The sequence below is a fragment of the Raphanus sativus genome, chromosome 3 (genome assembly GCF_000801105.2).
Source record: "Raphanus sativus cultivar WK10039 chromosome 3, ASM80110v3, whole genome shotgun sequence".
Taxonomy (NCBI): domain Eukaryota; kingdom Viridiplantae; phylum Streptophyta; class Magnoliopsida; order Brassicales; family Brassicaceae; genus Raphanus; species Raphanus sativus.
In genome coordinates, this window is record NC_079513.1 from 11,091,427 (window position 1) to 11,106,502 (window position 15,076).

A 15,076-nucleotide genomic window follows, 5' to 3' on the forward strand; every position below is an offset into this window, starting at 1 on the left:
TTCGCAATAGCATTCTCTGAAAATATTTTTTCCCCTTTTGATTTAGGGTTCTTAGATCTCTTAGGTGTAGTGTAGCTCAGATTAACATAATTACATTAAAACACAACAAAACTGAAAATTATTTAACAAAAAAAAGGAAATTTACTTAGGGAGCTTGTTAGTTTTATTTAAGTTTATTATCAGTTTATTTCGTTAACGTCTTGATAATGTCATGCATGACGATTGATTACGTATAGTCTTAGCTAATTTTTATATTTATTTTTCGCTAAAAAATCTTTGCTAAATCGACTCCCAAATTTATTTGTCGTGTTGCATGACAATTTTGAGTCTGATATGGGAATTGATGTCTAAAGCAAAACAAACACGAAAAGAAAACAAGCTCAATCACATTGCTGGGTAAATAATTTTTAAGATTTCGTAACAGCAAGTACATAATTTTATGATCTCACAAAAACCAAAGTAAATTTCAGAAAGAAAAACGAGAGTCGAAAGAACGAAAATATAAAAGTAATTGCAATTCTTGTTATTTTTAGAGTAATTGTAATTTGTAATTGGTAAAAATGGACACTTGTTGAATAAAATCATTAACTTGTCAACTTTGCTACAATATTAAAACAAATGAGATTACTATATCATTTTTTTCTTTATATTTTAAACTCTGATCATCAGTTCTCTTTCGCCCTTTCATTTATGTTAAGTCCTTATAAAAAAGAACATGACAGGCATTCAGCAAAGTGCATCCATGAACCATCGTCGAAAGAAACAATGAAACTAGATCCATAGGTGTGGTCCTTCATTTGTTTTCTTCTGAATTATTTTTTTTGTTAGCTATTCTGAATCTATTCTATTAGACCATCATTATTAGGAAGCCCTTAAGGCAGCCCTTAAAGAAGAAGGAGAGAGGACCAAGGAAAAAAAGCAGGGAAAAAAGCCCTTAAATAAGGGCTGCCCTTAAGCTTTCATGACCAAAAAAAAAAAAAATTAAAGCTAAGAGCATCATTATTGGTGGGCAGAGACAAAGCCCTTAACTTTCTTTGTTTTTTTTTTTTTTTGTCATTAAAAACTTAAGGGCACATAAGGGCAGCCCTTATCTAAGGACTTTTCCCCCATTATTTGCATCGGTCCCTCCCCCTTTCCCTTAAGGCCTGCCCCTTTGCCCACCAATAATGATGGTCTAAGGGCTTTTGTATAGTGCCCTCCAATAATGATGCTCTTAGAACAAAAACATGACCTATTGATAAATATTATTTTTAGCTATATAAGCTTCAGATGAAGAGTAAGGAGAATATAAACATCAAACTTCACTATGAAAAGCTCTTCAAGTACTGCAATATATGTGGCCTTATGTCACATGATGCACAAGATTGTTTGGTGAAACAAAACACTGCGATCCAAGCAACATCTCGAGAAACAGTCTTTGATCGAGTACGACCAAACTCCAATAAGAGTGAACAGAGAGGAGTTGACAGAGCCTTCACTGGGCGACGCAAGGATGATCAATGAGACCAAGTACAGGTCTTACAAAGATGGAACGGAGCCTAACTCTCATGTGCAGCGATCTTCGCACTCCAGCCGCCTCAACCGCAACACCAGTAACAGAGACTCGCGCTATAATCCATATTCTAATGTTTGCAAGCAAGACTCAACAAGGAAACACCAAGAAGTAAACATAAAAAAAGAACGGATATGGAAAGAAAAACAGTTAAAACCACTGACGATAAGTGATCGTTCATCTAGAGATGAGGCTTCAGGCTCAGCTGGTGACGCTCATAAGGCTCGAACAGCAACAGCAGGTTATACTGACCAGAGGAATAAAACAGAGATGGAGGAAACTCGTGGTGATATGAATGTGACCTTCAGAACAGACTTAGCTATACGAGCGCTTGCACCAGAAGACAATACCGTAGCTGATGATCTAATCCCTCCATACAATGCAATGAAGATTGCAGCTCTCACCGAGGATGATAACGAAAACGATGATGAAGAAGCAGCTGATGCAGATATGGATGAGCCTCTTGGCAATGAACTAATGGCAATTGATATCACTCAAATTATCCTAAGGAGTGATTTTTACTCTCATCAAAAGAGGTCAATTGTAGTACTTAGGGATCGAATCCACAGGGAATTAGGGCACACACTAGATCTAAAAGTTATAAGATTAAGCTAGACAAATAGTTTATGTTATTGTAGATAAATAAGTAAGCAGTAAATAAGCAGTAAAAAAGTTGAACACGACAATTATTCAACAAGACATGGAGTTGTTTGATGGAAGGATGGTTACTAGATCTAGGATTTCTATTCAGGTTATCAGGATTATAGAGGTATGAATGCCTATATGAGATGCTTGTATGATATTAAAGAACCCAACTAAGCAATAGCCCAACTGTCGTTGTGACCATCTATTACTAGAACCGATGAACACGCCCTGGCGGGTCATAGATTAAGGTATCGTCGATATGCCAATGCATGTATCGATCGACTTGTTGTCGCATGTATCGATCGACTTGTTGTCGCATGTATCGATCGATATGCTGTCGCATGTATCGATTGTCATTTATCCTGCGTCTATCGATCGATCACTCTATAGGAGTATCGATCGATGTGCTACTAGTAAGATTTACCGATCGTAGGTTGAATACAGTTCACCAAACAATCACCTAGTCAGCTGTCGCTTGTTCCAGGTAAACTGCTGGCTCAAAAAGATAGATCCAATGATAAATCTTTGTATTCATGTGTAGGTTAGCTACTCATATACAAGCATTAAGCATGATCTTCTAAGATGAATATCACATGCTCATGTAATCATATTTTGGGGCTAATACCAAATAACCTATATGAACCCTAAACCTAACAGGTGGATCTATTCAGACATGAAGTTTGTCACAGAACTCATAGATGAATAGATGAAAAGCATAAATAATAATAAACCAAAACCAATGGAGTTCCAGGAGGACTCTGAAGGAGTTCCAGGAGGACTCTGAAGGAGTTCCAGGAGGACTCTGAAGGAGTTCCTCCCTTCTCTACTAACTAAGAACAATAGAACAATGAAGTAAAAAGAGTGTAGCCGTCAACAATGGCTTAGAAAACACATAAATATGGTTTTTGGTTGTCCAGGAGCATATTGGTAATTTGTGGTTGCTTCTGGACTTCATTCGGTCATTAAACATACTCGGCCCGCATTCTAGCATCCATATCGACCGATATGCACTCTGTTGCATCAATCGATATGCATTCCTCTTCTTGACAGCTTTCTCTCACGAGGCGGACTGACTACTCTTCAGTAAAACGAGTATAACTTCCAATATAACCGTTAGATTGACCTCAAAACGTTGGCATTGGAACACTAACTCAAAGCTATATTTTTTATCCAAATATCAGCTCAATCTCACCGTGGAAAGGTCTCCATCCATAGCTAAACATCTGATACGTCTGTGCAGTTCTGCACGAAAAGGCTCCAAAAGATACCAAAATCACCACTTTCCTCCAAAACGTCCATGAACCTGTAATTATTCTAAATAGACTCTATATTGTAGTAAATAGTATCTAAAACACCTATATACCATGGGTAAAATCGGGTCAAAATCATGGTATATCAACTCCGCCAGACTTATCATTTTGCTTGTCCTCAAGCAAAACAAACAGGAAGTCTCTCTGAAAGAGGTTTCAAAATAGCAGGGACTCAAAAGTTTTAAAAACTCAGTCATCATCTCTCTAGTAATGCAAGCCAAATCATAAACATCCTAACCTTAGAAGCACATTATACCATATCCTACTATAGCAACCAAATTCACCTAGTCAACAACCTAACATATCCTGTCTGACAATCTCCTCTACTAACCTCATTTCTTACATAAATAAAAGTGTAGGCTTTACCTTGGGAGTATCGATCACAGAACACATGGAAACTAAAACAAGTTTCTGAACAAACATGCAGTCTTCTCTGGTCTCTTTCTCCCCTCTTCTCTCTTCTATGAATCTCTTATTAGTTTCAATTTCAATGAACTTCGATGCTGATTCAGACCATCTATATCATCTCATTGACATTTTTTTTCATTTGTAACTCATACATTTTGACAAAGTGTAGCGAATAATGGGGTCACAAGTAATTTACCTATCCCTCATTTCCACAATGTGTGATCATCCTTGAAATTTAGAATAATGGGATCGCATGTAATTTACCTATCCATCTGCCTCTCAAGAAATCATATCAATCTTTTCTTTATAAACTTAGATCTTGAGATGCCGAAGAGAGAGAAGGAAGCAAACCAAAAGCACACAGACTTTTTACATTCCAGACTTGTAGAAGGATTCCGATCATGTGTATACCAAGCCCAAAAACAAGCAAATCATGTCAAATTAGGTTGGAGGTCAGCTTTGGTTCCTTCAAACAATCTCAGCAAGTGCAAACATAGTTGACAGGTTGATCCACTTTAGTATCTCTAGTACTTTCTGCAGTTAGTAAATCTAAGACTGGTCTAAAGAATGGTTAGATGACAAGTAATAAATCGAATAAGATCATCATCCTCTTATTGACTCAATAATTTTTTTTTCTTTTGAAACATTTAAAATAAGACTCATAAAGTAGATAATCATTAGTAATCTCCCATACTTAAATTACACTGTCCCCAGTGTAAAACAGTCAGTGGTAAGATGAAAATCATAAAGGATAAGTACATAATTTAACAAGTTAGAACGTTATACCTGACTGAAACCGTATCGATCGATGTAGGTGAGTGCATGTCGATCGTGGCTGATGTGATGATGTCGATCGATATCGACCTGGTCTTGTCGGTTGATTCTGCTGGCAAACGTCTACTCGGATCTTTCTTTTTTTTTACTAACTAAAACACAATATTAGTACCAGACCTAAACAACACTGTATCCAATGTTATACAGTCTAAGATTGGCGGGAAAATAAATCATAAGTACTAAATTTAACAAGGTTTCGCGAGTATACATTCCATTGATGTGAGTATTGATCAACACAGTTAAGTGGCGATCAATGCTCATGAAGCTCTATCAAGTGACACCGGCCGGTTGTCGATTGATGTTGGTGCAGAACTCAGAAACCTTGGATCTTCTTTGTTTCTTTTTTTCCGGATGAACAGTGACTCTGCTACAGTATCGTTGCTACAGTGATTCTGCTACAGTAACTCTGCTAGAGTGTCGATCGATTTGGTTGCTACAGTATCGATCGATGTCCTCGCTACAGTGTCGCTCGATGGTCTTGCTACAATGTCGCTCGGCACTGTTGCTACAGTGCCGTCCGTACTGTTCATCTTTTTTTACCTAACAGTGAGTTGTCTCCCACTCAGCGCTTATTTTTAGTCAGTAGCTTGACTTCTGGAGATCTGATTTAGTCCGGATGAGAATTAAAACATGCTCTAAAACAAGTCTCAATGTCCACTCTTTGAAGCTTTATTATTCTTGTGTGAAAGTCTCCTCCATAGACTCTTCTCCTTTTTCTATCATCTCAGCAATAAGAAGTGCTAGAAGCTTTGCAAACGGCTGTGAGAAACTTCTGCTGAGCACTCTCGATTTCCTAACATCATCTGGGAAGTGAAGAATCAATGGTAACTGAGGAACTCTCTTTGTTCATTTCCTCTTCTTCCAATTCCTCATTTTCTTTCCCCCAGACTTGTCTGAACGCGTGGTGGTATCTCCATCAAAAATACTTCAACACACATCAAACTCCTTCTGCTCTGATACACGTTCAATGTCGATCGATGGTGTATGGTCAATGTCGATCGACGCTGCTTCTCTGGGGCCTTTGTTTTCCACCCTCTAACTCCTTCTGTTTAATTTATATGACTTCAGTATAATTAAACAAAATAACAAAATGATGAATAATCTTTCTTACATTCTTAATTTATTCTACTTTAATATTTTAAGTTATTAATATTATAAATATAAGAAAAATAAATGAGGATAAACATATATAATTTTATCTAAATTTGCATTAAAATACAAAAGTATCACTCATTTTAAGGGCATTATTAGCATTCCTCAATGTGGATTCAAAAAAAAAAGTTACCATGCTGATGATCATCAAATATTCCATTGTAGGAATCTAGATGTATACCTCTATCTGGTGGTATAGGAGATTCAGCTTCAACCACAGTACAGGAAACCACAATCTTCACAGGGTCATGTATCTTCTTCACTCTTTTGCAAGTCCCAGCAGCTTCTTCTGCGCATATGGGTCTTAGATGTTCAGGGAAAGCAAGGTATAAGGTCTCAGACTTGTGCATTCTCTCTTCAATCGGTCCCAGCTTAACTGTGCATCATGGTAGCTCGTCTAAACATGTGTGTCGATCGATGTACTCGGGTGTGTGTCGATCGATCTCATCAGGTGGGTATCGATTGATGCTAGCCTTTGACGAAGTCTCCATATCTTTTCTCATAGTGTTCCGCTCGTCATGAAGCTTCTGGTCCGACTCAAGCCATTCCTAGAGCTCTATGAAGTCTTCCATAGTGACTTCTATACTCGTATCCAAGTCTCCAAGTTGTTTTCCACCCTCTAACTCCAAGTATTCTTCTAGCTCCAAGTATTCTTCTAGCTCCAAGAAATCTTCCCTGGTGATCGCTTTTTCTACATCTGGGTTAGGATAACAACTTGATACATCAGTGTACTCCAGTGTCGAGTCTGTAGTGTCCTGAGGAGAACTCGAACTTTCAGGGATTTCAAGTGTTATCGATCGATGACAAAAGTATGTATCAACCGATTCTGAGATGCTGGTGTCGATCGATTTTGAGGTGCTGGTGTCGATCAATGCTGAGTTTGTGTCACTAATATCGGCTTATTCTACTCTACTCAGTTCTTCAGGTCTAATCTGTTCATCATCCTCTACCATATATTCTAGCATAGCTCTCATCTCAATCTCTAGATTTGCTGCAACATCATAGAAAAATTTATTGAGAAATGCGTTCTTGATGTCTTCCGAACAGGTTAGAGATCTTGGTTGCAGCTTACTGAACCAGCTAAAAGCATCTCCAGATAAATAATAGGGGAAGATCTTGCAGATAATGTGATCTACATGTACTTCATTCTGCTTGCTTATTGAGACTAGTTTCTCAAGTTCTTTGATATGGTCTGTTGGATCTTCATGAGGAAAACCTCGGAAAGGGTTCGCACTTCCCAAATCTTACCATAGGCTTGACAAAGTAAAGTAGTTCATCTCAGCAACATCAATCACATCAGGGATTACAGCACCCTCTACATTAATCAATTGTCATTTGTTGTTACAAGGGCGACCTTCTTCGTCTCGTCACAAACCTCTCTTATTGATCTTAAGTATGAGCGCTTTGACCTCCTTTGTCGCCCTGCAAGTGGTGTCGGTCGACTCTTGATAAACGGAATTTTTAGGCCTCGGATGAATAGTGTCCGGATGAACAGTACCTCGATGAACAGTACCTGGATTAACAGTACCGCTTGAACAGTACCCACGTGAACAGTACCAGGATGAATAATACTCGGATAAACAGTACTTCTATGAATAGTACCGAGATGAATAGTATCCATGTGAACAGTACCGTGATGAACAGTACTTCGGTGAACAGTGCTTGGTGAACAGTGATCACCGGTTCTTGTAGGGTGTCGATCGATTCGTGATGTACGATATCGATCGATTTCTGGTGTATGCTGTCGATCGATGCTGCTTGGAGGGTGTCGATTGATTCATCCCTCGTAGATTTACGGATCGTGCATAAACCAGCAGGTTGCTTCTTTGAAGAAGCTAAAAAACCTCTCTTCATTGTTGTTCCCGGTATGTACCTGAAACAAAAGATTTTTTTATCAGTTTTTGAACAATAGTAAAACTTAGACTAAATCTAACTAGAAAAGATCTAATGGCGATCAAAGCTCCCCGGCAACGGCACCAAATTTGATATCACTCAAATTACCCTAAGGAGTGATTTTTACTCTCATCAAAGAGGTCAATTGTAGTACTTAGGGATCAAATCCACATGGAGCTAGGGCACACACTAGATCTAAAAGTTATAAGATTAAGTTAGACAAATAGTTTATGTTATAGTAGATAAATAAGTAAGCAGTAAGTAAGCAGTAAACAAGTTGAACAAGACAATTATTCAACAAGGCAGAGAGTTTTTTGATGGAAGGATGGTTGTTAGATCTAGGATTTTTATTAAGGTTATCAAGATTATAGAGGTATGAATGCCTATATGAGATGCTTGTATGATATTAAAAAACACAACTAAAAAATAGCCAACTGTCGTTGTGATCATCTATTACTAGAACCGATGAACACGCCCTGACGGGTCATAGATTAAGGTATCGATCGATATGCCTATGCATGTATCAATCGACTTGCTGTCACATGTATCGATCGATATGCTGTCGCATGTATCGATTGTCATTTACCTCGCGTCTATCGATCGATCACTCTATAGGAGTATAGATCAATGCGCTACTAGTAAGCTTTACCGATCGTAGTTGAATACAGTTCACCAAACAATTAGTCAGTCAGCTGTCGCTTGTTCCAGGTAAACTGCTGGCTCAAAAAAGATAGATCCAAGGATAAATCTTTGTATTCATGTGTAGATTAACTACTCCTACACAAGCATTAAGCAAGATCTTCTAAGATGAATATCACATGCTCAGGTAATCATATTTTGGGGCTAATCCCACATAACCTATCTGAACCCTAAACCTAACAGGTTGATCTATTCAGACATGAAGTTTATCACAGAACTCATAGATGAAAAGCATAAATAATAATAAACCAAAACCAATGGAGTTTCAGGAGGGCTCTGAAGGAGTTCCTCCCTTCTCTCCTAACTAAGAAAAATAGAACAATGAAGTAAAAAGAGCGTAGCCATAAACAATGGTTTTGAAAGCACATAAATAGGGTGTCTAGTCGTCCAGGGGCATATTGGTAATTTGTGGTTGCTTCTGGGATTCATTCGGTCATTAAACATATGCACTCTGTTGCATCGATCGATATGCATTCCTCTTCTCGACAGCTTTCTCTCGCGAGGCAGACTAACCACTCTTCAGTAAAACGAGCATAACTTCCAATCTAACCGTTGGATTGACCTCAAACCGGTGGTATTGGAACGCTAACTCAAAGCTATATTTTGTATCAAAATATCAGCTCAATCTCACCGTGGTAAAGTCTCCATCCATAGCTAAACATCTGATACATCTGTGCAGTTTTGCACCAAAAGGCTTCAAAAACACCAAAATCACCACTTTCCTCCAAAACGTCCCTGAACCTGTAATTAATCTAAATAAACTCTATGTTGTAGTAAATAGTATCTAAAACACCTATATACCATGGGTAAAATCGGGTCAAAATCATGGTATATTAGCAATGGAGGAAGATGATCTTCTGGGTGAAGAACTTGACTCTATAAGAACTTGGAAATGGAAACAGCTAATCAGCTTAATCAGGAGAATTCGTCCCTTACGACTGAAGCGACTGACAATAAGGTAGCAGAGGAGGCGGCAAGTGAAAAACCTCTTGCAAAGAACCTCACAAGGTCACTGTTCCCGCCAATGCAAGCAGAGAACGAGCGACGGGCCTCACCAAGGATCAATGCGAGAACATCACAAACGGGGAGTGGTTCTCGGGGAAGAGGTACCACAAAGATATCAGGTTCGAGAAGAGTCCCAACAAGCGCAAGTAACCAACAGAAAGATATGGTCGATGCCAAACATCTGCCCCACCATCATCAATGAAGACAATCAGTTGGAACTGTCGAGGGATAGGGAACGACATCACAGTTCGATGCCTCACGGAAATGTGTCAGAAGAATCGCCAAGGACTCTTGTTCATTTCTTAGATGAAGAATAAGAAGCTGATGTTGCAAAAAATTTAGGCTGATTTAGGTTTTAATAAATTGTTTACCGTTGAGCCGCTTGACCAATCTGGTGGTTTAGCTTTTTTTTATGGATGAATTTCAAGTTGATGTTTTATTTTCAAATAATCGAACGATTGATGTAAAGGCAGTCATTAATGGAATAAAAATCTTTATGACTTTCGTTTATGGGGATCATGTGTTAGAAAGAAGAGATCAAGTTTGGGAACGTCTTACGCGATTCTCACTAAATGAAGATGGTTCTTGGTTTATGTTTGGATATTTTAATTAAATCACAGGTCACCATGAGAAAAAAGGGGGAATACAACGTTCGGATACATCATTTCTTTCGTTTAATCAAATGATATCCGATTGTGGGATGTTAGAAAGCAAACAAATGGCACTGTCCGATGCCGGTTGGATCGTCCTCTAGGTAATGAAGATTGGTGTAGAACCTAAAATCTACACTCAGTATTTTGTAGTGTTTGTAAAGTAAAATGGGGAATGACAAAAGATGTAGGCAACGATATCCTTAGAACACAATGATGTAATAGGAATTCAGTTGATAAAATGGACTTTTATAGATTAAGAGGTCGATTATAAGGAATAACAAAGAGATTGATTATAACAAAAAAATCGATCAAGATCGAGATCTAAGACAAATTAGAAAAGGTCTATGTTTGTGATGTGCTCTCTCTCTAGGGTTTTCGCTGTCCTCCAAATGTTGAGCTCTCCTTTCTTTTATAATCTCGACTCCGCTATTCCCATAACTGACTCCGCGATCTTCTCGACTTCGGCGACTTCTCTTCAACCTTGTTGACGTCTCTATAGGCCTTGTTTTTCATGGCCCATCTGTTATCATAACCCATTTAGTTTAGATCCAAAGCTCGATCCAACGTCTTCTTTGTTGACTTCGTCGTAGCATCGAACTCCTTCCGCGGGCTCACTACAGGAAATGTGGGTAGTAATAGCGGACGAAAAGCACTATGATTCATGTTTAATAGCGTTTCCTTGGACGCTCTGACATCGCCCGTTATAATAGGTCCGACCCTTTTAATAGCGGTTTTTCTTTGTGCTATAGTTAAACATACAACGATAGCAAATGTTTGGTGTTATTAATTTGTTTTTAATTATCTAAAATTTATTAAAAATAATTACCAAACCGAACCAAAACATATTACATAATTAAATAATTAAAAATTAAATTAAAAATTAATTCATAATTAAAAATTAAATTTTATTTATTAAACTAAAACAATATACAAATAATTGGTTTACAATTAATACCAATTTATTTATTAACATTGGTTTACATACAAACCCGGTTTATTAAACCAATCCTATCTAAACCAAACCTAATAAATCAACCAACTAAACCTAATCTACCCCACTGCCTTCATCTTCTGCCGTCATCTTCCTCCCATCGTCATCTTCTGTCTTCTCTCCTTCTCCCTCTTACTATTTTTCTTCTTGCTCTGCTCCATCTCCACTAGCACAGCTTTTTCATATCATGCTTCTTCCTGTAAAAAGTACAAACAAATCAAATTCAAAACCAGAGAGAGAACAATGGCTATTGAATATTGACTGCATCATACATACCTATCGAGAACAAGAACAACCACCAGGCGTCCCATTATCCATTCCACTTCCTCTTCCCCGTCCCTGAAGTCAAATCCCCATTTAATCAAGTTACAATCTTGTCAAACAACACTAATAATTCATTCAAAAATCTCAAAGCAAAACAAGGAACATATGACAAACCTGACTACCTGAGATGTGGTTGGTGTTAACTAAGACCATGAATATGCATCTGGAAAAGAAGAAGCATTGATAAGATGATAGATAAAAAGAGTGGTTGAGACAGAAATAGAGAACGAGGAGAGACAGAGTTCGTTTCTGGTGTGATTTTTTGTAAGGTCTTGAATCTCGTTCTTTGTTTCAGAGAGAGAGAGACAGAGAGAAAGAAAGAGACGAAGAAAGTGAGAAGCGTGAGAGAGGGAGAGAGAGAGAGAGATAAACACAGAAATATTAAATCTGAACCCTTCAAAATATCTAATCTATGGTTGAGATTATCAATCCACCCACAACTTTTTCTAACCAATAGAAACAAAGTGTGAGGATTGATACAAGAATGAATATGGGCCATTGATTCAAATCAATCAATGGTTCAAATAAAACAATACAAATTGTCTTCTTATTTATATATTACTATTATAAAAATTATTTAATTTTTAAATAATTTGGTATCATAATTTAAATTTTGAAATCTAAATTTTATATTTGAATTTTTAATTTATTTACAGAAACATAATTCATTTAGAAATTAAAATTTAATGTTTTATGATATATGTTAAAATGAGATATGTGGTTTGGGGGTTAGGGTTAAGATTTTGGATTAAGTATATGATTTAGTTTTAGAATAAACTTGAAGGTTTAGGTTTGGGGGTTTAGATTTAATTTCTGAAATAATTTTTTAAAATATTAAAAATGTGAGAATAGTGATTTTGGACCTTTGAAATTGTTTTAGACTTATGATACATGTGTTTCTTTTAACTCCCATGTCGATTGACTTCTATTACCATCTTTCATATATAATGTTTACGGAAAGAAATCATTTAGTGTAAAAGAAATACAAGTTTTCTTTTAAAATGAATTGTGCTACAGTTTATAGTTCTAACTAAATTAGATTTTAACAAATTTTATGAATATATTTCGAGATGTATTGTTTAAGTTTAAAGTTTAGGGTAATGTCTATGGTGTAAGAAGTTTGGATTTTAAAAATGAATTGTGAAAAATAAATTTTTGAGTTTAGAATTTAGAGTTTAAAGTTTGAAGTTTGAAGTATAATATAAGATTTGGGGTTTAGGATTTTAAATACACCAAACTCCATATATATTTATAAATATACAAACCCTAAATTATTATACATATATATATATATATATATATATAAAAAAACTTTAATAATCATTTTTATCCTTTAGTTTTACATTTATATATCTTGAGGTTAAAAATATTAGGGTTGGGGTTTAGGGCATGTTTAGGGTTTTGATCTTGAGGTAATTTTTTTCTTTTTTTCGAATTTGTTATTAGAATTAGATTTTTCTTTTTTTATCATATTAGTTGTTGTGTTATCTTTTGATTTTACGATGAAATATTTAAACTGCAAATTGATTTATAACCAAAATATACATTGTATTAATTCATAAATTATACATTTTACATAGACTTTTACCCTAACAAAATTAAATTTTAAAGCTTAGGGTTTATGTTTTAGGGTTTGAAAATATGTTTAGGGTTTAGGGTTTTTTTTGTTTTAAATACAAAATATATTAATGATAGGTACTTTATAAATATAATTGTAAAATGAATTTTTAATAATGATATAAGGTTTATGTTTAGAGGTTTAAGCCCTATAATTATATATATATATATATATATATATATATATATTTTTTTTTTGTTTTCAAAGTTGAGATTAGATTTTTAAAATGATTAAATTTTGAGTTTAAGTTTAAGATTAAAATTTGATGAGTGTCATACATATATATATATATATATATATTAATATATATATATATATATATATTATTTTGTTGTTGATTTTTAGCTAAGTTTAATTAATTTTATTATGTATTATGGTCTTTTTCGAGCCTTTTTGTGTTCTATAGTATTTACTCAGGTCATGGGGGCTAAAATGCATAATCAAGAGTTATGGAGCAAAATCATGTATTATTCTGCACAAAATGAACGTTCTAGGCAAAAAGCCGAAGAGGAACAAAATGCAGGGACCAAATATACAAATTAAGAAAAGATGGATCACTGAATCACGAAGAAGTCGAAGCGCTCAACCTCTTCTCCGACTTGCTTGATCCGGTGTTCTAGACCCAACCATCGATCCTCCGGTCCGAGCTGAGCAAAGAGACCACTTGGAGAAGACGAGCTGCTCGACCCAGCACCCTCGAAGCTCAATCGACCGCTTGGACTCGAACCGGTACGCTCGTCTCAGTGCTCTTAGTCCCAGATTTCAAATTCAAACCAAAAAAAACCCAAATCAAAAACCCTAAAAAGAATTAAGAAGAAAAAGTGAACGATGAAGATTGGATGTTTTGTTCGATGGAAGCCATGGCAAACACGATGGAGGAGATATGGAGATGAAGAGACTATGACTTTGTGAGAGAAAGTGGAGAAAGAGACTCAAGTTAACGATTCTGAGAAATAATACAAAGCCATCTCAAATTGAGAAGTGTTTTGGTGGCAATTTCTTTTTTTTGGGTAAGTGTTGGCGCCTACACTTAAAAAATTAACATGACTATTTTTTTTATGTTCCCGCGATGCGATAATAATAGCGTTTTAAATCTACAAACGCTATATAAAAAACAAGTTTTAGTATACAATAGCAGAATTGTCAAAAACGCTATAATATGATGCTATTAATACACAGATTCCTGTAGTGGGCTTCCTCTTTGGGCCTGTTTTCCCAAAATAGGCTCCATCAGCCCTAATGGATCCGAAATTGGGTCCAACATTTGTCCCCCAGCCCAATCGTATTTACTTTTAAGAAATTGAAAGGGCGATCGCTTTTCCTCTTAGTCGGCGAATCTCGGAGCGAAGTTGCCACGTGTGTCCGCTTGATTTGACATGTCGGCCACTTTTTCCAGATCGTAACGGTTCATATTGATAGTAAGCGGTTTTAATTGCGGGTAACCCCTTGGGAATCGTCATTTTTTATTTTTGTTTAGTGGGTTTTTCCTTGGAGTGGATTCATCTTCTTTTCCATCTTGATTTCTCTTATTCTATAACTTTTTCTCTCTGCTCGCATCTTATGGCCCGGAAAATAAATGCGGCCCGCTCACCGGAGACTAACTCGAAATAATCCTAGATCTTTGGGGAGTTCCTTACGCTGCCATTGTCGAGCTTTTTTCCCGATGGGGATACTCCAGAGAATGTAAAGCCGGGGTACTGCGGAGCCTTCATGTCCCATTTGCGCGACGCCCATTTGTCATTTCCCCTTCCTTCCTCTTGGAGATTTTGGCGGAACTCGAACTGGCGTTTACTCTGATTACTCCGAATTTCTCTGGTGTTACGTCTTGACTACATTCGACAAGCCAGAGAGGAGAGTCTGGAATTCGGTCTAGCGGAGATGAAGCAACTTTATACCATTAAGAGTAGTAGCGGATTTCCCGGAACAGTACTCCTCGCTCCGCGCGAAGGTCGCTTTGTTATCAGCGGCGTCCCAACAAAGACGTTTTTTGGA

General features: G+C 36.7%; 1 long non-coding RNA gene across 2 annotated transcripts; it reads right to left on the bottom strand.

The window, feature by feature from the left end:
• Positions 1-11,167: 11,167 nt before the first annotated feature.
• LOC108846524 (uncharacterized) lies at positions 11,168-11,826 on the bottom strand. 2 transcript variants are annotated; one of them, XR_001948667.2, is made up of 3 exons: positions 11,581-11,826; positions 11,419-11,481; positions 11,168-11,339 (listed from the first exon to the last, which is right to left on the bottom strand). It is a non-coding gene; the product is annotated as an uncharacterized LOC108846524 (long non-coding RNA). The 2 variants fall into 2 exon arrangements; XR_008943389.1 differs by having other exon boundaries at positions 11,589-11,822.
• Between the last annotated feature and the right edge of the window lie 3,250 nt (positions 11,827-15,076).